The sequence below is a fragment of the Dermacentor variabilis genome, chromosome 5 (genome assembly GCF_050947875.1).
Source record: "Dermacentor variabilis isolate Ectoservices chromosome 5, ASM5094787v1, whole genome shotgun sequence".
Taxonomy (NCBI): domain Eukaryota; kingdom Metazoa; phylum Arthropoda; class Arachnida; order Ixodida; family Ixodidae; genus Dermacentor; species Dermacentor variabilis.
The window spans coordinates 83,740,307-83,767,992 of NC_134572.1; the positions used below are offsets into that span (position 1 = coordinate 83,740,307).

The 27,686-nt window shown below is 45.6% G+C and overlaps 1 pseudogene; it reads left to right on the top strand.

The window, feature by feature from the left end:
• LOC142583604 (beta-mannosidase-like) lies at window positions 1-27,686 on the top strand (annotated as a pseudogene).

Consider the following 27,686-nt stretch of genomic DNA (forward strand, 5'->3'; position numbering starts at 1 on the left):
ATGGTGTGGAATGTGAATCTGGCAAGCCTTCTCATTTTTACGAGCGACGTAGTGGGATTCGAACGATTTGCACTGAATGGGCGTTGGACAGTCAACAACAGCAATGGCTGTAAGTGAGTAGTATTTTGCATGCGTTCGAATGTATGTACGCATTCGTGTAAATTTCACAGACCCTTTCCTTAGCACTACTTTCGTTTGTTGAACATTAACTGCGCATGATAAGACGACGGAGTTGACGTTCTTTGTTGTTTCAAGAGTAGTTGCATTTCTAGGCGATCCCTGGGAATAAATACAGACAGCTGTACTGTTGGAGTTAAATATGTAGTTCGGTAGTAGCGTTGGGAGTCGGCTTATATTAGTGTAAGCAAGTTACTTTTTAAGCCACACATCAACAAAAATATTTATGACAGCTGCAAAAAGGTTTGGGTGGGATGATTTAAAAGTGATGTTGATTTAAACTACTCTAGAATAGGTCGTTTCTTGCAGTAAGCAATGGAATACTCGCATCTTAGTTGTTCGCTGCATGGTCAAAGAAACGAGCCAGAGTGTCTAAGAACACCGCAGTACTAAAACAAATGTATATGTGCACGTATGTGAAGATAAACTGGCTGCTAATAATTGCGGTGTAGTCTATACAAGAAGAAAACAAAAACAAAACAGATACATCACGTGGTTCTTCACCAAGGTGTCACGCTAAATACGTTCACAGGTTAGGGACTATAGGTAGCTCTGTAAAAACAGTAAGTGTCAAAGGACATATGGCTGCTGTCACCTATCACGCGTCACGCGAAGCCGCCTCACTATTCTTCTCTAATATGCAGCCATCAGCGTACCCAGCAATGTGCCTGGCGGGATATATACAGATCTCAAGATGGCTGGTGTAATAGATGAACCGTATTATGGCGAAAACGATTTGTACTACGAATGGGTTGCTCTGGAAAATTGGACATTCTACAGAAGCTTTGCACGTAAGCTACTCTAAGCCTTCCTCAGAGTTCGCTGCGTTTCAACAAGCACGCACAAGACACTGGGAGGAACTTATTCGCCTGCAAATAACTGCTCATAAATGGATCGTTAACCTCTCGTGTTGGTATGGCTTACTTTTGAAAGCTGGTCGCTTAATGCTGATACAGGATACTGAAGAGGACTGGCCTTACGAGTAAATTAGGTTTCTTTTGCATGAATAGAGACCTGGTAAACCAGAACATACGTAAAAAAAAAGAAAAACAAGGGCCTCATCGCTTTGAGTTAACGCACAAGCTCGGCATAACGTCACAAAATTTGATAGCGTGAGATCGGTTCAGTTAACTGTTCATAAGTAGTGAAGTTCACTCCATTCACACACACACGCGCACAAAAGAAGAAAAAAATATTTGCGAAACTTTTCAGAGGTTCGAGAATAATTCGTTTAGTTAAAATAGCCCGGGGCCTTAGCTGATATGCTTTGGTTATTTTAGAAACAAGAATTTCATAACAAGCTCTCTAATGATAAGGGCCCAAAGGATAACTTCTTACGTTAAATTATTGAATATTATTGATATAAGTCGAAAAAGAGATAGATAAGGTTTTGTAGAGTGAGAGAGCAAAATTGAAGAAATAAAAATAAAATAAAAATGAATTTTCAGTATCATGTCCTTGCTAAGCCTTGTGCCAGATGCCCCATGCTCAAAATTTTGTTGTCGCTGCCATGTTCGCAGTTCCCACGTACATTTTCGGTTACCGGTCTATAAGGCTCGTGGCTCATGGTATTGACACGGTCTGCACGGTGACTTTGAACGGCGTCAACGTATTGAAGACGGAAAACATGTTCATTCGCTACGAAGTCGGCGTGAGATTGGTTCTCAGGGTGAGCTCTAAGCCTGCGCCACCTTGAGCGCAAAAATGATGCTTGGCTTGCTAACGACCGGCACAATGCTTTACACCCCATTCCATTAAGGAAGAGTAGAAGTTCAGCGGAAGATGGAGACTTGACGTGATCAATAAGGGTTGGAACTGACATTCCGACAAGGGGCCAAGCAGTTGTTGCCCTGACCAAGACAAGACCTCTTGTATAGAAGCGTCGATTCCAGCTCTAGACATTACTTGATCGAACAGTGTTTGCTATTGCACTAAGTTTCGCTGAACCTATTACCAATGGATGTTCCTGAATCGTCTGAGGGGGTTCCTGTATAGGGAAGTACCGCTGACTTGATTCATGCGCAAAGAAGCATGATGCACTTGAAGTATGGGAACGTTTGCGGGGTATTTAACGTTTGCGTTTGTTAACGGCTTACAGCTGAAGATTCGCAGCTCGTGTTAACCAATTTAGGGAGACCTGATGTGTGTGATGTTTTTTTTTCTCCTTCTGTTAAATCTAAGCTTCTTGAGTGTCAGATTGAGAAACGGGATGGCAATGGCGGAATGAATGAAGACCAGCGATGTTCATTGGTTAACGTACCAAAGTTATAACTCTCTAGCGATATCTTACTGAAAAGAGAAGCGGCTGTCTTCGCTTATCATTCTGGCTCCACCACCCGTTACTCACTTTACGACTGAAGATGGTGCACAACAAGCCAGCCCAAAATCTTTCATGTAATCAACGCATCGTGCTTTTTTCGACCCGCAAACGCAGAGGAACAACAGCATCGCGGTGAGCTGCCAGTCACCGGTGTTGTACGCCCTTCGTAAGCACGAGGAACGAATCAGAGAGTCACGCCCCGTCTTGCCACTGTGTCCTCCACCTATTCAGAGGGGACATTGCCACGTGAACTTGATCCGCAAGATGCCCTGCTCGTTCAGCTGGGACTGGGGGCCGTCGTTCCCGTCCACAGGAATTTGGTTAGTGCACATCGCACCATTATACGCTAAGTAAACTCTTAGACTGTTGCGCCCTTTCAGATTTCTCATGCGACGTGCACAATACCTCGCTGTAACGAAGTCACAGAATGCATTGAAGTCCGAAACAAGGTTAAATGCCTCAGAGTAGGGGAGGGACGTTTCTATGACTCGGTTTTTACTTTTTTCGAGGCGGGCTTTGCCAGGGGCGTCGAAATTGCACCGAAAGAGACAAGGGCGAGGTCGCTTGCTCGCGGCAGAGCTGGTTGATTGTCTCCCGCAGCGCATGTGTCTCTATTCTGCCACTTTATTGCTATGCTCCGTACAATACTTGGTGGCACCACTGTTGCTTTCACGCACTGCAGAGGCAGTGAAGGCTTTTTTCTTGACTAGATGCACCGTCGCCGCAGAGCTGCGGTACTTCATAGTACCAAGAGAACGAGACTAAATTTGCCAAGGACGACCAAGCCGGCTCGCAGCTTAAAAGCTTAGTCATTGTACGATGTTTATTCTTTCTTTTTTGAGAAATCACGCGTCACTCTTTTCTAGGAATCTATAGCATGCCATATGCGTGTATGATTATTCTAACCCTCTGTTGAAATATCTATGAGCACTTGGGAAAAAGTAAGCAACAAACAAATGACCGTGGTGACCATGGTACTTGTGACTATATTCCATTCCATACACAGCAGTCAACGCTGTGGAGGCTAGAGAGACTTCTTGCAGCGGTTTCGCTCGCACTTGGATATAGTTCGGTGTTTTGTGAACGCACTTCTGCGCAACTGTTGTTTATATAGGCTCAATATTGAATGAATCAAGTTTTAATCCTTGGAAATAAACACACTGTATTATACGGCTGCTAGTGTCTTGTTTTAGGTCATCTTTATTTTTATTGCTCTCTCCGGGTTTTTCATTTGCAACCCGTCGGGAGAAGCCTCCCATGCGAGCGAACGCTGTTGGCGCGCAGCGAAGCATAGACAGAAAGCGCGGAGTGTTAATTTTTCGTAAATTGTAAATTGGACCGAACTTCTTGCGTAGCTTCCACAGCGTTGACTATGTATGAAACGGAGTGTAAGAGAAAACGAAAAAAATTGAAGCATCTCTACCGAAAGCACACATGAAGCAAGAAAGGTCTCTAGCAGAAGTCAAATTTGACGCCCTTCTAATATGATTGAATGAGCGAGTACAGCGGAAGCACCATTAAAAAAATAATTCTGGGGTTTTACGTGCCTAAATAACGATCTGATTATAAGGCGCACGCCGTAGTGGGGGACCGCGGGTTTTAATTTTGACCACCTACGTTTCTTTAACGTGTACCTATATAACTGCGCGAGAGTTTTTGCGATTCGGTTCTGCCGGATAGAGCCAACTGCAGAGCTGTGCATACGCGCATAATAGTAATGATAATATTTGGGGTTTTACGTGCCAAAACCACTATCTGATTATGAGGCACGCCGTAGTGGAGGACTCCGGAAATTTTGACCACCTGGGGTTCTTTAACGTGCACCTAAATCTAAGCACACGGGTGTTTTCGCATTTCGCCCCCATCGAAATGCGGCCGCCGTGGCCGGGATTCGATCCCGCGACCTCGTGCTCAGCAGCCCAACACCATAGCCATACGCGCATCGGCACGGCACGCGCATCTACGAGCTGAAGAATACGACGACCAGATGTCTCTGGAATAAACCCTGTTTCTACTTGTATTCCTGGCATGAGTCGGGGTCTGTACGACACTTCAGGTTCCATCGAAATACGGCCGCCGTGGCAGGTACCAAACATGTGACCTCGTGCTCAGAAGCACAACGCCCTAGTCATTGGGCTACCGCGACTGGCTGTAAGCACCATTGCGATATCATTTATTCAAGTGTCTCCTTTAATAAATTCCATCGTGATTTCTAGGAGTGCGTTAGAAGTTTTGTTGATCATTGTTTATGGGATACGCTAAACACTTTAAATAGGTAATAATATGTCGTAGTCCGGTGATCGAATGGCTGACCCTTAAATTTTATCTGTTTCTTCGGCAGGAAAACGATTGAGTTAGAGGCCTACAACAGAGCGGTTATTCGAGACGTAACTGTGTCGACGACACCACAGCGTGAGTTTACTGCGTGACCCACGGCAGGAGCGCAATAACGCACTTCCCCTGAAAACTACCGTTAGCAGCAACAAGAGAGCGAGACAGAGAGTAATGCTATTTACAGGAAATTCACAGAACTCGACCTAAGCTTATGCGCTCTAGTCTGCTGCTACTATGCACTGGAGATGAGAAGAAGGGGTGTAATAGTATAGGGATGAATGATAATAAGGAAGTAATAAACAATATTCCTTAAACTCTGATATCGGCATGCTGACACGCGCTTCAAAGTAAGGCGCAGATAAAGAAAGATATACGAAAAGAATATACGTATATACGCTCTGTAATAAGCTGCGGCTGAGCGCTAATCCTTCGCAAGAGCTTCGCTCGAAAGCTAGTAGTCTATAGATGATAGATGTTAACAATATCGCGTACGAACCGACAAGGCGGTAAGTGTTCACGTGTTTGTAGTAAAGAAAAACGAATACTAGTATATGCTAGTATTCGTTTTTCTTTACTACAAATACACTAGTATTCGTTTTTCTTTACTACAAACACGTGAACACTTACCACCTTGTCGGTTCGTACGCGATATTGTTAACATCTATCATAAAGTAATCTCGTAATGTCTAACCAGGCAAATTTATACAACCTCATTAAGATTACGCGTCGAGTTTGTCGCTCCCAGCATCGAAGTACGCGCTAATTAGTCGTTTATTATTTATATTAGTTTCTGTACTTGATTTGCGCCTACGTGGGAGAAGTTTGTGTTAAGCAATATTTTATATATGTTTCTGGAACATACCCATTTCTTGTTTACTTATTTAATGTTTGACATTCATTGTGTGTACTTAAACACTTCCTGTGTGTAGCATCTGCAAACTCTCCGTAGCTGTATATACTCGTATATACTGTACTATATACTGTACTCGTGTCTACTTTTAGACTGTACGTGTAAAGAGCATACCGTTACTTATCACTAATTACTCAGTATTAGCCTAAAGTTGTAATGCGATTACTGCCGAGCGCGCAGTGCATAATTCCCGTCAGACCACGTTTTGGCTTTTTTTATAGTGGCACACAGCATCAGATGTCGTGTCTAAATATGCATAATGTCGATTACGAGGATGATGATGATACTTTACCTCTGCTTGCTTGTTCACTACAGGCACTGCGTACGGAGGGCTCAGATGGGTCGTCGACGTCGGCGTGTTCTTCAAGCTATCACCACGTGTACCAAAATACGGGACCATCTTTATCAGCCTGGGCGACATCCTTTTGGGCAGTAAAACAGTTATCCTCAAGAAGCTGAAAACTCGCACGGAATCATTTCAAGAGCTTAGTGGAGAGGTGAAAATTTCCGTGGTCGTTCCGCAGGTGAGTTCTTTTCAGGCCTTGTTCTCACCGTTCTTGTATCCTGCTGAAATTGGGTGCATTGGCGTGAAGTTGCTCTGTTTTTGCGGTGGAATGCATAATACCATTTTGCTGCAGCTACTTTTTCCCATAGTTCATAATTACCTAGAAAAACTTTTTGAGAAATTATCTTTGCACAGAGTAGTTTGCTTGCATGGTCGCGATAACAGCTGCCATGGATGTAGAGTGGTGGCTTTGCGAGGTAGCACATATCTTCCTATTTTATTTCGTTGTGTTTGCGGCCATGTTCATAGACATACCAGGGGCAGCACAAATATCAGCTTCCGGTAGGCGCCCGAGTACGACTGCACGAAGAAAGTGCTGTTGTGCTAATAACACGGCAACATAGGAGTGTCGCCGGCATGGGTGTTCTTTAGGGATAAGGACCAATGAAGAGCACTAGGGTTGTTTCGCATTGCGTGGAAGTGGTTGTCGAAATGCATTCGGTGTCTTGAAGTCAACTTGATGTAACTGCGCGCAAAATCGAGAGACCCTATATCAAGCCGACATCAAGCCATCGACCGAGTGTGATAAAATTCGCTATAAGCTTCTTTTTATCGGTGAGACGGTGGCGCAAGAAACGTAAACGAAGTACTTGTAATCTACTGAAAGAGGACCGATATTGTGGAAATGACGCGCAAGGTGTTGTTGTGTCATCTGTTAAGCGGTGGAAATTATATTGGGCGCGGCGCCAAAACAGTCAAAAGCAACGAGGGAGTCCACGCATACATTTATTGAAACGGTAAGCAATGTACATAAAACGGTTTCATTGGGTGACCAAAATGATTTACTTTTTTTTTCAATCGAAATATCGTAATGAGTAATGCTTTGAATTATTTACGCGTGTGCTACATGCGGACATCTACGGCGTTTTCTGTGGTTGGAATGGAGGAACACCTCTTCTGCCGTCAAAACGCCGAGCATTGCGCGCTGAATCAGAACCGCCATTACCGGTTTAAAATGCATGGATTAATGCTGCTAATGAAACCATCTTTATATGAACACAGTGGTTATGATTCATGATAGCGTTCTTGATACTGAGCAGCTAAATTGTGATCTCCTGCTTCTCTAGGCTATGGAAATAGATCGTTGGTGGCCGACCGGCTACGGAAGTCAGAAGCTGTACCAGCTCAACGTGACTATGTCTATTGACGACGAGCTGTGCGACAAGATGATCAAATTTGGGTTTCGAACCGTTGAACTCCAGGAAGATGCTATAGGTAAAAGACCTCCAACATATATAACTCATCGTCTGTTAAAAGAACACTACTTTATTGTTTCGTAGCTTGTGCCATCCACCACCTACAGGGGCTTTTTTTTAGCGTTCGCTTTGTGCTAAAACTATAGTGCTCATCACGGTTAATTAATTATTTTTGTATCGCTTTCTCGTGATGGGAATTGTAGGAAGCGATCAAGAGAGCTTGTTCTTGGGCAAGACACACATCAAGAACATTTAAGTCAGCTTTATTTAATATTTCTGCGTTCGCGTGACAATATTCACGCTGTTTCACATTATAAAATTAATCGTGAATTAATAACCGTGCAACGTGCCGGATTTGCAATTGTGCAACGTGCCTCTAAAATTCTTGCATTATCAAAATAAGCACTTGAGTCCATTTGTTGAATGCATCAATAAAGATAAGTCACTACCACAAAGAAGGTCCTATAAGGCCAACATGTGCCCTCTTCAACACCCCCCCCCCCCCCTATCGTCTGTTTATACATACATACATATATATATATATATATATATATATATATATATATATATATATATATATATATATATATAATGATTGAAAGGATTTCACACTCTTTCTTTCTTTCAATGCTTGCATCCTAGACGGAGTCGATGACGGCGCTGAGTTCTACTTTAGTATCAACGGTGTGCCAATATTCGCCAAAGGTAGCAACTGGATCCCAGCGGACATCTTTCCGGAAAGGGTTACGGAAGAGTACGTCAGAGAGCTGCTGCAGTCCGCCAAGGTGCGTTCATCCAGCTTTTGGTCACCGTCTCGCGGTTCTGCAACGGGTGTGTCACCTTGACCACCGCGAGGGTCAGTGGGTCCGAGCCCCTCAGTGGGACGATCAGCTCAGCCGCGTGTGCTGGGTGTGCATGAGGGGGACGATCGCTCGGTCTCCACTGAGAGCGAGATAGAGCTACGCAAGGAGGAGAAGGCCCAGGGTTCAAGGAAGGCGTGTATTGGACGATCACCTTGGCGTTGACTAACTGTTGCACCCTATATGCGCGGTGCACGTGAGGCGGAGCACTCTCGCAAATTAAGGGTGGCACGTGAGTATCAGAGAACGCCGTAACACGCCGCAATACGGGAGGATGGTGCCACACGACCGTGCTACCAGGGCGAGGTTTCTTCAGCTCGATGTTGACTCCGAGGGCGACCCGGCGCATTACGACCGCGCACGTGAAGTGATCTTTGGCGTTGCCTCCAGAACAGGAGCAGCGAATAGCTGGGCACCAGCCTCGAGTCGAGGACCCTGGGGGGGGCTCGACCAGCCAGAGGGCTGACTCGCGTGTTCTGAATCGGAATTCAGCACGCACCGTTTCGCCGTCCGAGAGCTTCACGCCGCGCGACCCAGCTCCCCGGTTGGCTCGAGCCGCAGAGAGAGAGAGAGAGACCCAAGCAGACCAGCTGGATGAACCCCGGGAACGTGGTCGGGGGGGGGGGGGGAACAGCAGCAAGTGCTTTATGGTTGCTCTGCTGACGGCACCCTCGGAGGAAAGAGAGAGAAGGAAAGCGGTGGCCCGCGCGCGCGAAGTTCGAAAGCGACTTCGTCGCCATGCGGCCCCTTTGCCGAAAACGCGCTGCGCTATGGCGCTGCAACCAAACGGACAAACGCAATCTCCACAATTTTGAATTAAAGAAAAAGTTGCCTTCATTTGAAACTGCAGTCTAGCGAAAAAAAATACAGTTTTTTGTTTGCAGGTCGTCTGTGGCATATAACTTTAAAAGGAGCGCTTGAAAATGCGGAAGTAACTTGAAAGATAGACTTCTGCGTTACATTTACTTATTCACGATAGGGAAGAAGACGTATGGGCAACTGGATACTGGTATGTTTGTTTAAACAATGCAGGTGCACGGTATACAACTTATAGCTAAACTGCATATTGCAATTGGTGGGTGAAGTTACTCGAGAGGCTTCTTCTTTTCGCTAAAATTAGCTGTCAGAGATCGAGAAGAACATATAGCGCTTATGTCCAATCTAACTTAGTGCATGTTTCTTTTTATATACGCATTTGAACAATAAGCGTTGCCAGCTCAGCCCCTGACCAAATGTTCCTGCCGCAGTGCAGCTGAAGTTTGTTTTTTTCATTTAAGATATTAGCCCTGTAGTCTTCTAGATAAAAACATTTACTGCGACTAATACAATGACAGGATTCCTGCCACATCTATTACGCAGAGTTGCTATGATAGTGAGATTTTTGTGGTACTCATAGGTGGTCGGAGCTGCACAAAAATGGTGCAGTGAAAAACAAATATATATGCAGGATGCCAATATGAATATGATTCGTGTATGGGGTGGTGGTATCTACGAGTCAGATTACTTCTACGACCTCGCCGACGAACTTGGAATTATGATCTGGCAGGACCTGATGTTCTGTGTCAGCCACTATCCCGCAGACGAAGCCTTTCTTCGCAGTGTTGCCGTTGAAGTGCACCAACAGGTAGGTGAGCCGTCAGGGTGGCTTTGCAGGGCTTTCTGCTCCATAGGCAGTCACGCATGTTGTGCATTTTGGAAGTTCGTGAGTGCTACATCGCAAACCATATGCCCAAGTTTTGCAATTGCAAGTTCAGTGGACGCAATTTGGTCAAGGGCAGCCTTATTCTTGAGAAACGGGGAACGATGACAGCTTAGCACTTTAGAGTGATTCCACACAGTGATTGTATGTTAAATTGAAGCTTTAATGGTCACTTAGAAATACGAACCGAAGGTTACTGCAGATAAGGCCAAGGGGATTTCATTTCACGGTTATGAACGCGCACAGCAGGCTGCACTGAGGCAAGTGTAGGCAAGTGAGGCAACATGTGACAGCGCAGAAAGCGTGCTTCGGCATTCCAGGGGCCGCGTTACGAGGACGAACTTTTCAGTAGTTCTTCCATCGTATATAGGGGAGTTGTGCTACCTGCAAAAAGGTGCTCCTTTATTAAAATTAAGGCTTGTAACTTGACAGCTGCGACGTTCTAGGACAGAAAAAATGTTGTTCAATGCCGCCGTGCCTTTTGTGGTTCGCGCCTACCCCCTGGCACCGAAGAAAAAAAAATTGAGCGATTGCGAGAGTCATAAAAAGAAAGAAAATAAAAGGTCAAGGTGCCTCTCATGGTAATGAAGAAACATGTTACTAATATTCCCCGGCTTTGTGTTTCTACGTAGCGTTCATTTCGGATATGATGGGACGTATAAACAGTGATAAACAAATTTGAACGTCTGCACAGGTTCGTCGTCTTCAACGCCATCCCTCTCTGATTATATGGGTTGGCAACAACGAGAATGAAAATGCTATCTACGGTGACCAGTGGTAAGTAACAGCTCTTGGACTCAGTCAGGTTTCGTCTGGCCTGCTTCTCAACATGCAATGGAATTTATGAAAGGCTTTGGGCGACATCGTGGCTTAAATCGTCGCGATATTCACCTGGGGCACAGAGTAGCCCACGTGATCGGAGCATCCCATGTATTTTTGCTGATGCTTTATGAGAGTGATGTATTCACGCTTGAAATATAAAAAAGCGATACCTTGACAGCAGTGACGCTCACTGCTGTTGAAATGGCTCTAAAGGCGTTTCAATGCTGTCTAACTGAAATGAAGTATGTCAACTTTTAGCGCACCAAAAGTGCTGACGCTCCAAGTGGAACTGGTGGAACTTCAAGAAAAAAATTGTGGGGTTTTACGTGCCAAAACCATGACCTGATATTGAGGCACGCCGTAATGGAACTTTAACACTCGCATAACTCCAAGCTCCGGCGACCTCATGCTTAGTAGCCCAACACCATAGCCACTAAGCAACCACGGTGGGTGGATGATCTTTAAAAGGCAATATTTTGTTTTAGTTTTTGCTTCTTTTCTTGTCCGTTTAACAGGGGATACCTGTCCAGCGTTTTGGACGACTATCGAAAGCTGTACGTGTACACCATAAAGAGAGTCATTGACAGAGAGGAGAGGTCGCGCCCGTTCCTGTCTTCATCTCCCAGCAACGGCAGGGCCGGGAACCCTGTGTTTCTCAACACTTCAATTCCTGAAAACTTGACCTTGGATGAACAAGACATTTGGCCGCGAGGTCCGCCAAACGGAGCAAACTATGGTGACAGTAAGTGCAACAGTTTGTTGCTTTCTGTCTTCCCTGTTCTCGGGACATTGCGGCTCCTCGTTACGGGTATACTTGCAGCACTCGCCGCGTGCAAGCGCCGGGCGCATGCTCCGGTATGTGCGTGTGTTTGTCCACATGTGAGTGTGGGTTCTGCGTTTTTGTGCGCTTATCGGTTTACGGAGTTTGCACTGCGTCGGTGCCCCGCAACACGCACCGTCGATAGTTTTGGTTTTGCATTGCAAGTTGTAATCAGGAGGTGGATTTATATTGGCATATGCCTTTATAAAGAGAATGGTTACAAACAGTCACCTGATCCTGCTTGAGCTAAACAATATTACATACATGCTAAAGCAATCCAGCCGCTTGATACCACTCCTGAAGCCTGGAAGTTCGCTTTTGACCTAGCATTTTACCAACCCATTGCGCTGTCCAGCTGCGTTGGGAAGGTCATGGAAAGAATAGTTCTTAAACGCCTCGAGTGATATCTTGAGTGCCACAACATATACCCTGAGGCTATGGATGGGTTTAGAAGATTCCGCTCCTCTGTGGACAAGGTCATCGACCTAGTGACGTCTGTGCAGCAAGAAAAACACTTCAAACGTATATCGGTTGCACTTTAACTTGATTTGAAAGGCGCCTATGATAATATAGCGCATGAAGCAATCGCTGGTGCGCTAGAAAATATTAGAATTGGTCCAGAAATGTTTCGATGGATTTGGAGCCATTCAAAATAGCCTTCTTTGTGCAAAGTTCAGATGGCCGTGGCGTCCCGCAGGGCGTGGTCTTCAGGCCCACTTTGTTCAACCTTGCAATCATTGGACTTGCCGAGGTTCTACAACATACAGTCAACCTTTCCATGTATGCTTACGACACATGCGTATGGGTCTCGGCACTTACACGTCCCCAGGTGCGAGCACGGCTCCAAAAAGCGATGACCCTGACTTCGTCATACCTGCGTGCTCAAGGCCTCAGCATTTCGACCAGCCTTAGTCGATTTTACCCACAAGCACATGACCTGGTACCCCTTTTCTATTGACCACCAAACAATTTCATACACAAAATCTCACCGATTCCTAGGAGTTGCTATCGACAGAGACCTTTCATAGAGCCCCCACACTTACTTTTAGAGGATAACCTCTATCACCAATATACTAAGGTTTCTTGCCGGTAAAACGTGGGGCACATCCATACCATCTATGCTTCAACTATACAGGGCGGTCTTCCTAGGATACTTGCGATATAACACACCAGTGCTGTCCAATGCTAACAAAACTAACAACCGTGTTCTACAGAGCATTCAAGGACAAGCCCTTCGAACATGTCTGGGGATACCTCGATGTGCTTCAGCTGTACCAACTCTTGATAACGACTTACCTATCTGCTGACGAACTCCGGGCGCATGTTCGCCATATATTCAGAGTTCCTGACCAGTATCTCGCTCGCTTGCCTGAGGAAAGACCCAAGCAGCGTTTTTCAGATCAGTTGCGGCTAACCATGCAGCACTCTTTGTCATTGAGACACTCGCCCGCAACAAGAACGCCATCCCGTCTATGGTGCTCCAAAAGCCTCCTGTGTACCTTGCCGTTCTAGGAATTGCGAAGAAGGCTGGCCGGACCACCACCATTGTTCGTACGCTAACCAAATCCATGTTTACACGGACGGTTCGGTCTCGGAAAGTTCAACGGGTGCCATTGCTGTACCATTTCAATCGGTTGTCATCAAATTTGACTTCACACGTCATGACATCTAGAGGTTCCGAACTGGCCGCTCTTCGTGCTGCTGTAGGACACAGTGAAAAAGAACCGCCTACCAAATGGGTAATACTTTGTGATTCGAAAGCGGCCCTCCAAAGATTGCGGGGTTTGCGATGTGGTAATTACGACCAGCTAGTGTCCCAAATAAATGAAACTTACCAGTGCGTTTCTGAACGAGAATATGATATAATCTTTCAGCGGCTACCGGGACATTGTGGCATTGTTGGTAATCACCTCGCCGATGACGCTGCCCGACATGCCCAGGCTAGAGCACCGACACTCCTTATACCTTCATCGATTGTATACGCTGCAAGAGACCTTCGCAATCTCGCGCGTACCATCTCGTTGCTGGCATACGCTGCAGAACTCTAAACCTCGATTATACAGCCACGCCCATCACTGAAACAGAAATTAGCAGCACACATTTCACAACGTCACGCAACATTGTTGTGTGGGCTGTGGGTAGAAATAGCGTTCACTAACTCCTACAACTATCGTATTGGAATGACGGGCTCACCCATGTGCACTAAGTGCAAGTGTGAAGAAACCATCAATCATCTTCTGGGCCACTGTTCTCGCTCTGATAACGTCAGATTCTCCACTCTGCCTTGAATAGACTGGGTGATAGGCCATTTTCAGTGGAAAAGGTCTTGGGAGCCTGGCCTCACAGTTCATCAGCCCATAAAGCCATTTGAGTGCTTCTTCAGTACCTGAAGGTACCAGACTTGAGTTACCGACTGTAGACATGCTGCACCTAGCTTACTGCATGTGAAAGTGCGATATAGACTCATATTCTCTCTCTCTCTCTCTCCCTTTCACTCCCCTTTCCCACATGTAGGGTAGCAAACTCGACTCAGTCTCGTTAACCTCACTGCCTTTCCTTCCTCTCTTCTCTCGATTTCAAGGCATAAGGAAGAGTAACAGCGTTCTCATTGACCTCTGATGGCGACTGCGACAAGCAAACAAAACACGAGCGATAGTTTATGCTATTAGATACTCGATTCAATAATAAGCGTTACTCGATTCAACACTCGATTCAATAATAAGCGTAATGGCCAAATTATTTCCTGTAACTTTATCTTTTCAAGACTTTGATCTCGCCTCGAACGGTTAGTGCAAGGCCCCTTTAAATATCTCGAAACATTATTTTTTTTTCATTTCATTCTTTGTTGTACCGCTTTGAACGTGCTGCTCTATCCTTGAAGCGCTGGAACCCGCCCCACCTACCGCAAGTCGCGCCTGCTTTCAAGGTCGGCGCTGTCAGACATCCTCTACAGGAAAATTCGCTCATGCTATAACTTCTCTGTCGTAAATACGAAGCTAGCAGCTGACATCGCGAGGTCTAAATAATAAATATGTATACTTCCTCACATATTCTTCGCAGGATAGGGTTGTATTAACCTGAATAATATACGTGCGTTCACTTTGCTCATGGAGAACCATATCCGCGCGCCTCTTGTCCACTTCTTTACATCATGCGGATATGCGTACTTGCAGTTAATCAATTCAGGATGTCCTGTGGTAATAAAAAAGCTAGTGTTCTAAGCTTTGACAAGTCGCTCCACTGCATAGCTAAAGGCGACCAGTCGGCGTTGGGAATGAAGGCTCTGTGCTCCTCTAGTTAAGTAGCAAAAGCCTTGATCATACGTAACATGATACTTGCATAGCTTCTAGCACTTTGTTGGCACCCATCAATTAGACTGTTAAAATATAAATAGATTGATTCATTACTTGATTACCCGCCCCGCTCGCTCAGTGGCTATAACGATGCTATGCGGAGCATGAGGTCGCGGATTGGATCCCCTGCGGCGGCGGCCGAGTTTTGATGCGGGCGAAAGGCCAAGCGCACATGTACTTATCCCGAGTCCCCTCGTAACATCTATTTAACACTGGATTCAATGTTTTTACATCGAAGCTGTTAAGGGCTAGTTCCCCAGGATCGTGTCCGTGTGCAGACACAAAACTTCCCACACGTGGGCCGATCCCGAAGATGTGCAATGCCGGGCCGACCCGCGGCGGAGGTGAACCAGGCGTTAAGCACTCCCCATACGTGGTCCGTTCCCGAAGATGTGCAATGCCGTGCCAACCCGCGGCGAAGGTGAAGCAGGCGTTAAGCACTCCCCATACGTGGGCCGATCCCGAAGATGTGCAATGTCGGGCCGACCCGCGGCGGAGGTGAAGCTGGCGTTAAGCACTCCCCATACATGGGCTGTTCCCGAAGATGTGCAATGCCGTGCCAACCCGCGGCGGAGATGAAGCAGGCGTCAAGCACTCCCCATACGTGGGACGATCCCGAAGATGTGCAATGCCGGGCCGACCCGCGGCGGAGGTGAAGCAGGCGTTAAGCACTCCCCATACGTGGGCCGTTCCCGAAGATGTGCAATGCCGTGCCAACCCGCGGCGGAGGTGAAGCAAGCGTTAAGCACTCCCCATACGTGGGCCGTTCCCGAAGATGTGCAATACCGTGCCAACCCGCGGCGGAGGTGAAGCAGGCATTAAGCACTCCCCATACGTGGGCCGATCCCGAAGATGTGCAATGCTGTGCCAACCCGCGGCGGAGGTGCAGTTCGCCATTAAGGGACCCACATACAGAGCGCAGCTGGTCATCCTTCTTCACAGAGGGGAAGGGCACTGAGTTTTTTCAATGTAAATTCGCCAACAACTGCATGAGATACTTATATTGAATAAAAAGTGGGGTGACTGAGGAAGTGTATCTATTTAGTGGTTTAGTCATATTCTTGCGGCTAGCTTTCGAGAATATTGACACTAATATGACATAGGCCGTTGTGTCATCGCAGAAGACGAAAATCAGCCCTGAAATGTGTTTCGAATACCGCGAGATGAGATGAAAATCCACTATGCAACGCGGACATGGCAACTCAGCACATAATGTTGCATCTTCATCTCTCTTTTTATGCAAAACAGTTTTTATCATGCCAAACGTGGAGATATTCATCTTGTTCCGGTAAGCAGAAATACTGTTTCTGGCACCTAACAGGGTTAATAAAAATTAATTAAATTATGGGGTTTCACGTGCCAAAACCACGATGTGATTGTGAGGCACGCCGTAGTGGGAGAATCTGGAAATTTAGGTTACCTGCTGTTTTTTAACGTGCACCTAAATCTAACTACGCGGTTTTTTTTCGCATTTCACCCCCGTCGAAATGGGGCTGCCGTGGCCGGGGTTCGATCCTGCGATCTCATGCTTAGCAGCCCAACACCATAGCCACTAAGCAACCACGGTGGGTAAACAGGGTTATCTAAACCAAAGATTAGTATTTCACGTTCGCAACATGCCAGTAAGTAATAAGAACCGTCTTTCAAAGCGATAAGGCCCTTCGGGTTTCGGGAGCATCAAATTCACGTTAAATAACTCCATGAGATCTAACTTAATCCAGAACCCTGGCATATCCTCATAGCCAACCCTGCAGTTTCGGGACGTCAAACAGCCTACGTTAATTTTAATTGATATATTGATTGTTTGGCTGACCAGAGCAAAAGACAAAGCAGGAGCAATGGTATAGTACGATGTCATTGCAATTCCCTCGCGCGTTCAGTCACTTCTTTAGGGCATTTCGAACGCTGATTTTGTGACCGTATATGCTTTGGGGCATTGAGCATATAGCGAAGAGTTCTGTCTCATGTGGCCTGTCTCTTATTAGTATTATTTCTGTCTATCTTTTCGGTAAAGTGCATTTCTACAGATACGATAATAACATCTGGGACCCGACGTCGTACCCGATTCCCCGATTCATGAGTGAGTTCGGCCTCCAGTCCTACCCGTCTGCTGAAACCATGCGAGAAGTGGCTCCAGAATCGGCGCTCGTATACCCCTTCTCACCATTCCTCCAATACAGACAGCGTCACCTCGGAGGTACTGGCAATTTCGTTTGCGCTGTTTTAAGAGCGCTTGGTGCTGTGGTCTACGCAATGTAACAATAAAATCAATCGATGCAATAGGTGGGATCACTGACAGATGCCTATAGCCTATAATTAACGCAGACTGAGACAACGTGGCACCACTGTCACGTGCCAAAAGTACGAGCGAATTGCAATCCCTAAGCTGGAAGTACTTTAATTCAACAAGACGTTCGCATCCACATGAGAACAGCACGATTCAACAAAGGAAGCCCAAACGGGTCTTCGAAGAAGGAAAGCCTCGCAAGTAAAAAATTTAACCGGTTACCAGGATAGGATCCGGGACCGTCCCCTTAGCTGATAGTCATTTCAACTGAGACTCAATAAAGTGGCTATCAGCTCATACCATGACGTGCTGGGTAATCGACATGTATTTGCTCATCGAGGTGACTACTCGCAGCAGAACAAAATGTTTCGCACGTCTTCGCTAGTAGATGCAGAATGTGTACACTGAAGCTGAAAAAGCTGACGCGTCTGAGTGATTCTCACTTGAGCAAAGGCTGAACAGGTTCAGAACCAGCAGGTACTGCTCCTGCGAAAGACAGGCAGAAAAGGCTAGACCATTTACCAAATCCTGTTGCGATCCTCCTCCCCTACAGGTGATGAAGAATTAGTACGGTCTCTGAAGCACCACTTCACCATACCGACAGACGAGTGGAACGTCAACGGAACACAAAACGGATACAGCATGGTCTCATACTTGAGCCAAGTAAGTGTCTTTAGAACGTGCTGCTTCCGTGCATAGCTAGCATCACTAGAATCTCCAGAGAAAGTTTACTGCATCTAGATTGGTAGTTAAAAACAAGCAGCAATATTAAAAAAAACTTTTAATTGGCATACTTTGCTATTGCTATTGCGAATCTCAAGACAAAAACAGTGACTGGGTATTTTCTGACACTGTGTGTAGTCGTTTTACTTGCCAAAATGTTTCTGCTATTGCTCAAATAAAAGAAAAATAAATAGCCGGGAGATTGAAGATTACTTTCGAGGGTGCCTAGATGCTTACTTGACAGATATCCATGTGCAACTTAAGCATCAGAACATCGCACTGAATGCTTTTTTTTTATGCCGCCAGCAGTATAATGGAAACCAGGTGCAAGCTGTCGCTTCAGAAGTTCACGAATAATTTTTGTCTCAGATCACGCAAATCACATGCAGTCACATGAAGCTGTCTATTGGTGTTAGGATAAATTGTTTCCTAGAGGTGCATTGACGAATAGCCGCATAGAGCGTGCGGTAATCTACTGAGAGGCTTTTGGAACTGAAGTAGGCAGTTTCCTGCCTAATTATTCTTTATGTGCTCAGTAATAAACTTTACAGGGTTGGTTTGAGTATGTTGTGCATCCATGTACTACTTCAGCGCACACAAATGCGATCAGACACGTGCAACATAATCGGAACTGCGACGATACTCTGTCACTTTTTTTCTCAGACTTGTTCTATGATCACAATTTGTCCTGAAAGTTATATATAGCCTTTCTAACGATGCTTTCCTCTAGTCTTCCTATGTACGTTGAAATCTTTAAAAAACATGACGCAGTTGTCTTTGTTGCTCACTGAGTGCCATCCTTCCGGCATTTTTCCCTATCTCGTTTCAAAAACAAAACGAACACAGGTGGTGCAAGCCGAAGGTGTTCGCACCGGTTGCGAGTCGTTCCGACGTTGGCGCAGCTACCTCGGCCCTGTCGGCCGCGGTAACACCATGGGCGTTCTTTTCTGGCAGCTCAACGAAATCTGGCAGGCCCCGTCGTGGTCTTCCATTGGTCAGTAAGGCCGCCAACCAAGCGTTTAGCCGCTTTCCCACGATATACGAGAATGGCTTATGCTAAGGCCTGATATGTCGTACAGAAACGCACAGAATTGTAAAGAAAACAAATAAACAGAAGACTAGAACTCTGAGTTTCCAACTCCATAAGTAGGCAGCAATAAGGTGTATTGCAGTTCTGTAAACTGCCTGTAATACACAATTAATTGCCGATGAAATGAACGTGTAACACGTGAATTTGTCACCCTGATTTAGTCAGTTCTGCAAACATGCAATATAAATAAAATATGCAGTTTAGTTTCTAATTTCCTAGGCAAAGGCAGTCTACATTAAGGACGCTATCATATCCAGTTTGCAGAATTACAGCATATTGTTGCGCAGTTTCCTAGTTACAATCTTGACGACGCCATTGTCTTTTCAGGTTCGTTTTTTTTAACTACACTAATTACGTAAAGTTTTGAAGCTTATATGAGAATTTCGGTCTCTCATCACATTTTAGTGTTTACCTTTGCATATAAGCGCAAGAAACTTCTTTCAGAGCTCTTGAGTGGTTATCTGAGGAGGGAACATTTGCGTTTCAGGTGGTACTTAAAGAAAACGCGGTAATCGGCTGCTTTTACGTAATCTTTACGTGTCCACTGCGGTACACGCTGATTTCAAGTGACAAACGTCCTAAAAATGGCTTCAGGCTTGGAAATACTGGTGCAGAATAAACCGTAGTCGAATATTGGAAGAACTCTAACCTTGTATCCATGAGTCGAATACTTAGATACACAATGAAGCTTTCCTTCGGTACAAATTTTTGAATATTGGCACGGGCGTAGCTTTGAACCAGAAATCTGGGCGAAGTTCGATGGTGAAAAAAGAAAGGGTGTGAGAGGGCGGCGACAAAAGGATGTGTAAGCATCGCGCGACATTTCCAGTTCTTGCTGAACGTACGTCTGCAAAATCCGTGCATATTGACATCACTATTTGATCTGTAGAATAGCCAAATGAGTTCTTCCACGTTAAAAAATTGTTGCCGGACAGACTTGACCATATTTATTATCTACACTGTTATTGGGAACAGCTCAACATAAATGTTCCTTTCTTAGTCTGACCTTGTGAAACAGCGAAGTGAATGAACGGAAACATAGAAAAGGTGAGTCTTTTGGAAAAGAGAAGCCTTTTTTCTTCCACGTCCTCTGAAACAACATCCTCTGATGCTACGGACAAAGTTTCGTCTCGTCCACTCAGTCACGGTCTGCGATATACGCGGAAACAGTGGTTTGCTGAGACAGACCGAGACGTCATGCACATCTATTGAAAACGTGGACGCAGCTGAGGCAAGCAATGCACCTGCCACCGCGTGATCAAACATGACGGTGCCCACGGAATCGCTGCGAAAAGGTTCTATTCTCAAACGACTCTCGACTCGGCACTATCCTTTCACTCTATGGATGTATGGTTGGATGAGCGGGGCGGTGGGTTTTGCCACCAAACTCTTGTTCTTATTTTGCCTAATGTCCTACCTGCCTTTTTTTTAAACAAACAAGGAATTCCCTGCATCAAACTTTCTGACCCACTATTGAGAACTTTTACGCGTCAGTTGTTTGTGGTCTCCCTACATTTGTGCCACCAAACCTCCAATCGCCGTGTACTAATCTTTATTGCGGACATGTTTACTTTCCCCCTGCTATCCCTGAACCTAAGGGCCTCAAGGAGGCCAGCCGAGCCTAAACCGACCGCTGGGTTCACAGCTGAGTCTTCACATTCTAATAAAACATGTTCCATCGTTTCCCGATAGTTTTCGCAGCAACCCCAAGCTTCGTCTTCCGTGGTGTACCTCGCTTTATAATTGCGCATTCTAAGGCATCCTTATCTCGCTTCGAAAAGTACAGAACTTCTCTTTGAGTTATCATAAATTGTTTCTTTCCTAATGGGAGGAAGGGTATTCTTTAAGTGTCCACCTAGTGGACATTTCAATTTTATCTGCTGCTGAAGTTTTGATTGGCCGGGCTGGGGTACAAATAAGGAAGAGACAGGCCCTCCTAGCCAATCAGTACTTAAGCAGCAGACGAGATGGACATGTCCACAAGGTGAACGATCCTTCCCAGATTTCGCTCTTACCTCTAAGGTAAAAGTGAAATCTGGGAAGTATTCTGTAAACATTTATTACGGTAGCAACTCTATGGACTCTGCAGGCGCATTTCTACCGTCGGCGTCGACGTGATGTTCTGTATAAAGTCCAAGGGTGGTAAAATCGTCGCCGCGTGCCGTATGCACTATGTGCCAGTGAAAGCGTGCGAGGGTGAGCCTGCGATCGTGGCTCAATCTCGCGCACGCAACGGCTGAAAGCGGGGAAGAAGCGCGCCGCCTTCCTTCGCTCGCAAGGCTCCGAGGGGAGGGTAGGGAGGGGAGGGGGGCGTTCTACTTCGGGCGGCCCGGGCAGCCGCGCGCGCCCGGCCAGGTCGCTGTATTTGAAAGCCATTTGAGGCGGGTACATAGTCCGCGCTGTTCTGTCTTTTCGCAGCGTAGTTCGAGTTGGATGCGGGCGGCTGCTCGGAGGGCAATTCTCTCGCTGCTGCTGCCACGTTTCCTCACTGCTGAGTTTGGCAGCGAGTTTCCGTGGTAATCGAGTGAGATGTGTTCATGTTTGCTTGTGCGTGCGTGACCTCGTGCTTGTTAATTTAGTTAGTATGCCTATGTTTACAAGTTTATACGACCGATAAAACTACCCTCCTTACTTCATATGGCTGTCCACTAATTTGCTAGCGTAATCGATGCCTCGCCTTTCGGGCGCAACTCCGACTTTTTTTCTCACGTATTTCTGACAACCAACGTTCGCTTTCACCTTTAATCTTTGCTTGGACCAGTATTTAAACTATGCTTTTGTTCTCCCGCTATATTTCCTATTTTCTATCAGTTTCATCCAGCGGCAACTGTGCATTTTTCGCCTGCCTATGCCCTCGTGGTGCTTTCTGTAGTTGTCGATCGCTTCCCGCATGTCCCTGTTCCACTAGCTTATCGTTTTCCTTTTTCCTTTCAAACAAGCACGTTGCTTCTTTTTCCTAATTTTTCTTGTCATTACACTTAGAAGCTCACTATATTCCCACTTCTTGCTTAGCCATTTGCTAAGTTCCTTCTCGACTCTTTTGGCTGCTCTTTATTTGTTCGGTGTTCAAACTTGGACTGACCAGTCTTCGTTCTTTGCTCTCTTTCCCAACTACATATAAAATTTTCCAAATGATGCGTTTAGTGTCACTCCCTATGTTGATATACCCTACCTTGTCAATGACCATTTCTCTCAACTTATATATTCCTTGTGTCATCAGACAATAATCGATGATCAATTGCCTGTTTCCGCCGTTCCATGTGATCTGCCCATCACATTTAGGCAACGTATTCACCATAATGAGATTACATTACATTGCTCACAGAGATCTAGCATTAACTTTTCCTTGTTGCTGGTAAAATCGTCTAGATCCACACAGTAAGTGGGCATTCATGTCACCTAACAGAATAATTTCGGCATTATTCCTGAAAAGCTTAATGTCAGCACTTCGGCATTGCATTAACTCTTGAGTCGTATCTCTGCAATTTTCTCCCGTCTACTAAATACATTACGGCCAGCCAAGTTTTCTTTCCACTCGCTGTGCCTGATAACCAAAGATGCTTTCGACAATTAGAATGCGCCCTCCGCGGTGGCTTAGCGGCTATGGTGTTGCGCTGCTAAGCACGAGATCACGCGATCAAATCCTGGCCGTTGCGGCCGCATTTCGATGCGGGCGAAATGCAAGAACGCCCATGTCCCGTGCAATGGGGGCATGTTAAGGATGCCCTGAAGGCCAAAATTAATATGGACTCCCCCACTACGGCGTGCCTCATAATCAAATCGTGGTTTTGGCACGTAATACTCCAGAATTCAATTCATTCAATTTCAGATTATCCTTCCTCATTTGGCTCCCTCAGCTATGAGCATTCCAACTCCCCCTCCCTTTCTTTCCGATTTATTTCTGTTGCACCCTTCCCAAACATCATTCTGCATCACTGGTGGCTCGTCTAAGTCTTTGAGGTGTGTTCCTGTAAACGCATGCGGATGCTGTCTATTTGTTCTCTTTTTAACCGCTCTTCAATCTCTAGTCACTTTGGCTTTTTTCTGCTGCCCTGCATGTTTCTGTAGACTACTGCACGGCGAGCTCTCGTCTTTTTTCGTTTCGTCCTTTTTTTTTTGTTATCGACGATTATGCTAGTCTGAGGTTCTTCTAGGAGACCTTATTCATTACTACCTACCCTGGTCGCCTGAGCGCCCGTGGGCCCCCAAAACAGCAATTGCGCGAACAGCCAGCCGGCAACCCACTTATTGTCCAAGGCTGTGATTCAAATGGATGCCGTCTCGTTGAAAACCCCCGTACCTTCTCACTTTCCTGTTTACTTCCCCAACCTCGAACCATTTCTATCGTCTGATTCTCCATATAGCCTCATCAGCTGCCCCAATCGCTCTTTGTACTTTAGTGTCACGTAAAGGTAAATACCTCTGGCACCATGCACACCACAATCTGCACGAAACATCTTGCGCTGTTCCGCACAGCACCGCCCCTCGGCTGAAGACGATGCTACGCTCCTCAATAATTGCCGTGGGGTGTCATTGAAGCGCAGTGACCACTTTTGTCCACGGGCAGTGCCGCCATCAATTTTCTCGAGTCGAGGTGGTGTGTTGAGTGGAGGAACGTTCTAGAACGCAGCGGTTAGAGTCGCAACGACTGAGGAAGGCCAACCTACCAATGGCTAGTGCAACGAATACTAGCTTTTTGTGACCTCGAGCTCTGTAATTGAGCTGTCAAATACGTATTTTGAGTATGTATGTATGTATGTATGTATGTATGTATGTATGTATGTATGTATGTATGTATGTATGTATGTATGTATGTATGTATGTATGTATGTATGTTTGTATGTATGTATGTATGTATGTATGTATGTATGTATGTATGTATGTATGTATGTATGTATGTATGTATGTATGTATGTATGTATGTATGTATGTATGTATGTATGTATGTATGTCTGTCTGTCTGTCTGTCTGTCTGTCTGTATGTATGTATGTATGTATGTATGTATGTATGTATGTATGTATGTATGTATGTGTGTGTGTGTGTGTATGTATGTATGTATGTATGTATGTATGTATGCTTTATATCGAAAACTTTGTCACCTTATATAAAAGATTTCGCTGGGCTAGTTGGCGAAACTTCGACACACCCAAATTAGGCACGGATACAATGTTAGTGCATTATGAGCATGTGCATGCATATTTGAACGCATGTACGAGAGTCAATTGTCGTCTTGCTTTGTGACCTAACCACATCGTTTATTCCGCTTATTTTCAGAGTACGGTGGTCGTTGGAAAATGCTGCACTACTTCGCCAAGAAATTCTTCAGTCCCGTGCTCGTATCACCGTTTATATATGGAACGGATCTCTGCGTCTTTGTTGTCAACGACAAACTTTTGCCGTTGCATGATGTCTTGCTCAGGATTCTCGTGTACCATTGGGCATCGTTCATTCCTGTGCACTCGGTGACAGCTCATCTGACAGTGGTAAGTGAGACTCGCAATGCACGGCGTGCAATAAATAAATAAGTAAACAAATAAATAAATAATTAAACGAGAAGAAAGAAAGAAAGAAGCACTGCGTTATGTAAAGTCGATTTCGTGTTAAAGAGAGTGCTTAGGTGCGCCTCGTACTTTTGAAAAACGCTTCAGCTGCGAACATAATTGGTAGCAGTGTCCCTAGGGGCAGTCCAGTTAAACGGGTTAGTGGTGGGCGCAGAATTGTATTTCTATTGCACCTTGTATTCTGACATTTCTGTAAACGTAGGCTAAGGTAATTACATCGGTAATGTTCCCTTCATTGTGCTTTCTGTTGTACCTTCACGCCATGAACCAACCATTAGATTGAGGGGTTTAGCATTGCAAAGGAACATTTCGGCCGTATTATGTAGGAATTATTTACCACTGATTGCATTCTTTTTTATCAGAAATCGTAACCAGTTGCAGTTACAGGCGATAATGTGTTGTCCTGCCCGGCAATGATAAAAAGCAAGAACAATGGAAAATATAACGCGTCGTCGCATGATACGGCCCCCTGTTGATAAGGTAGACACCGCATTAAAGAGCTTCAATATAACTTGGAACAAATTGCACAGTTTAACGTCGAGCTAAGTGACAGTTTATATCAGAAAGTGGCCGCCGCAGGCAGAAATCGATCCCGACGAAATGTAGGTAAACTAATGTTTCAGAATAGGAAGCGTGCGGGTAGTAAACCTAACAAAGCTATGTTCAACCAGCTCAGTTTGCGTCGACATGGTGCCATGAAATAAAGAAGCGCCAAAGACAACGTTGGCGCTCTGGCAGTGGACAGCGTGATTTTTTCTTGCTTATTTTTGCGGATGAGATGATAGCGGTACCTTCTAAAGAACGGCTTCCTTGTGATGAGTGTGCCCGACTTCGTCAAACTTCCACGTTTCACACGCATTGAAATTGAATCAATCGCAGCAAACACCAGATAATTTTGTACTGACTCGCCGAGGTGGATATGGGGCTGTGGCGCTGCGCTGGTGAGTACGAGGTTGCGGGTTCGGTTCCCGGCCCCGGTGGCCGCAATCCGATGGTATGCTACAACGCATTATGCCGAATGACAAAACTCTATAGTGTACCATGCTTTGGATGCCCGTTCAAGAATCGCAGGTGGCCAGCATTGATGCTGAATCCTTCACCACTGCGTCCCCTATAATAATTGATGCAGTTTCAGGCCGTTAAATCAGAGAATTTAATTTTGAAGTTCAAACTGATCGCCGTAATAATGTTGCAGAGCAAGGGGCGTACTTTCTCGCCCATTGGTTTTCTTACTCCCGTATTCCCACTAGAAGCTTTTTCCTCCTCTCTGTTCAGTACGCCACCCGACTGAAGGCACTGCGCTTCTCAGTAATTGTTGTGAAGTGTGCGTGCAGTGTAAAGACCGCTTTTGTCGAAGGGTGGAAGCTGCCATCCACTTTCCTGCGCCTATAGGTGGAGTGTTGAGTGGACGAACGTTCTAGAATATAGGGGATTAACATCCTCTTTCGGATGGGCAGACATTTTTACGACGGTGCTCTCGCGCGATGATGTCATGTCGTGTGTTCGCGATGTAGGCATCGTTGTCTTCATTTGAAAACGTCTTTTTTTTTCTTTGCTGACTCTTCCGCAAAAGAGGGCTTTAGCGAACCGTCGGCCTTGTCAACCTATGTCAGCCGTTTACGAATGGGCCGCTTAACCGACGTAAAGCAGGATTCCGATGGGATGTCTAGTTGCCAAACGAAACCTTTTCAAGGTTCGCTTACCTATCACCTCGGAGATAACGGCATGCACATGAATTCTCCAACGAGACTGAACATTTGAAGAAGCTCGCGATGCAATGTCCACTTGCCATCTCTGCAATGTCAGCTATTTTGCAGGCTACCCTAAGAAATGGAGCTGTTCGTCTTTGAATTCACGCTACGTACAGCATGAAAATTCGCAAATATAAAGGCCTTCTTTCGCATTTACCAATTGTTATATAATTTTGTAAGTGCAATGAATTCACTCTGTGGGCTGCATAATGTGAAAGCACTTCCAGATGTCTTTTAATCTCAGGTACAAATATATTTAGGTGCAGTCCTAATCTTGCTTTCTTTTCTTCTTCGGGCAACAAAGAAAATCAGAACAATAAGTTAATCGATGTCACTGCCGATGTTTGCAGCCTGCTGCCAGCTCTTATGATGCAGTCAAGATAGAATTGGGCCGCCTGTGGAAATCCAGCTCGTGCTCGCGCGAGCATTGCTTCTTGTGGTTTATGCTCGAAGACAATTCGACGGGGTCTCTGCTTGCACCAGAGGCTTACGTGCTGCCCGCGAAGCCTAACCGGGCACTCCTGAGGCCGGCAACAATAAAGGTAACGTTCTTAACAGGCTTTTACCGATATTTCACTAAGCACAGGTGCAAATAGGATTTGCCTAGTGATCACGTGTGATGAATGTTTATGGATGGATTGGGTGTTCGTTAATGATCCCATGTGGTTAAAATTTATCCGTAGTCCCTCACCATGGCATTCCTCATAATCAGATCGCGGTTCTGGCACGTAAAAACCCAGAATCAAAATTCCTTTCCTGATTACTTTTGCGTAAGTTCGTCCTACTTGACCTTTCATTTCTTTTTTCAGGTGTGGTCCGTAACGGGACCGACTTCTTCCGACTTGGAGCCAGATGCGTATAAGTATGACGTGGAGCTCCGCACGGACAACGTGGCACTTTTCGTGTGGCTCGACTCACGTGCTGTGAGAGGTCGCTTCTCTGACAACGGCTTTCTCCTCAAAGATCCCGTCAAGATGGTCCAGTTTCGCACCTCCGAGGGGGTGACGTCCGAGCAGCTTCACGAGGCCATAACCATTTATACGATGTCAGGGGTAAACGGTAACGACCTCAAACGAGATTCGCTCGCTTCCCAGTGATAAACTGTATCGTGGAAGTATTAATAAGTGAATGGTGTACAAAACATTTTCGCGAAGGAAAACTGCGTATGTGCTTTCATGATGCAGGACATTTAAGTATGCTCCTTTTGAGGGGCTTGT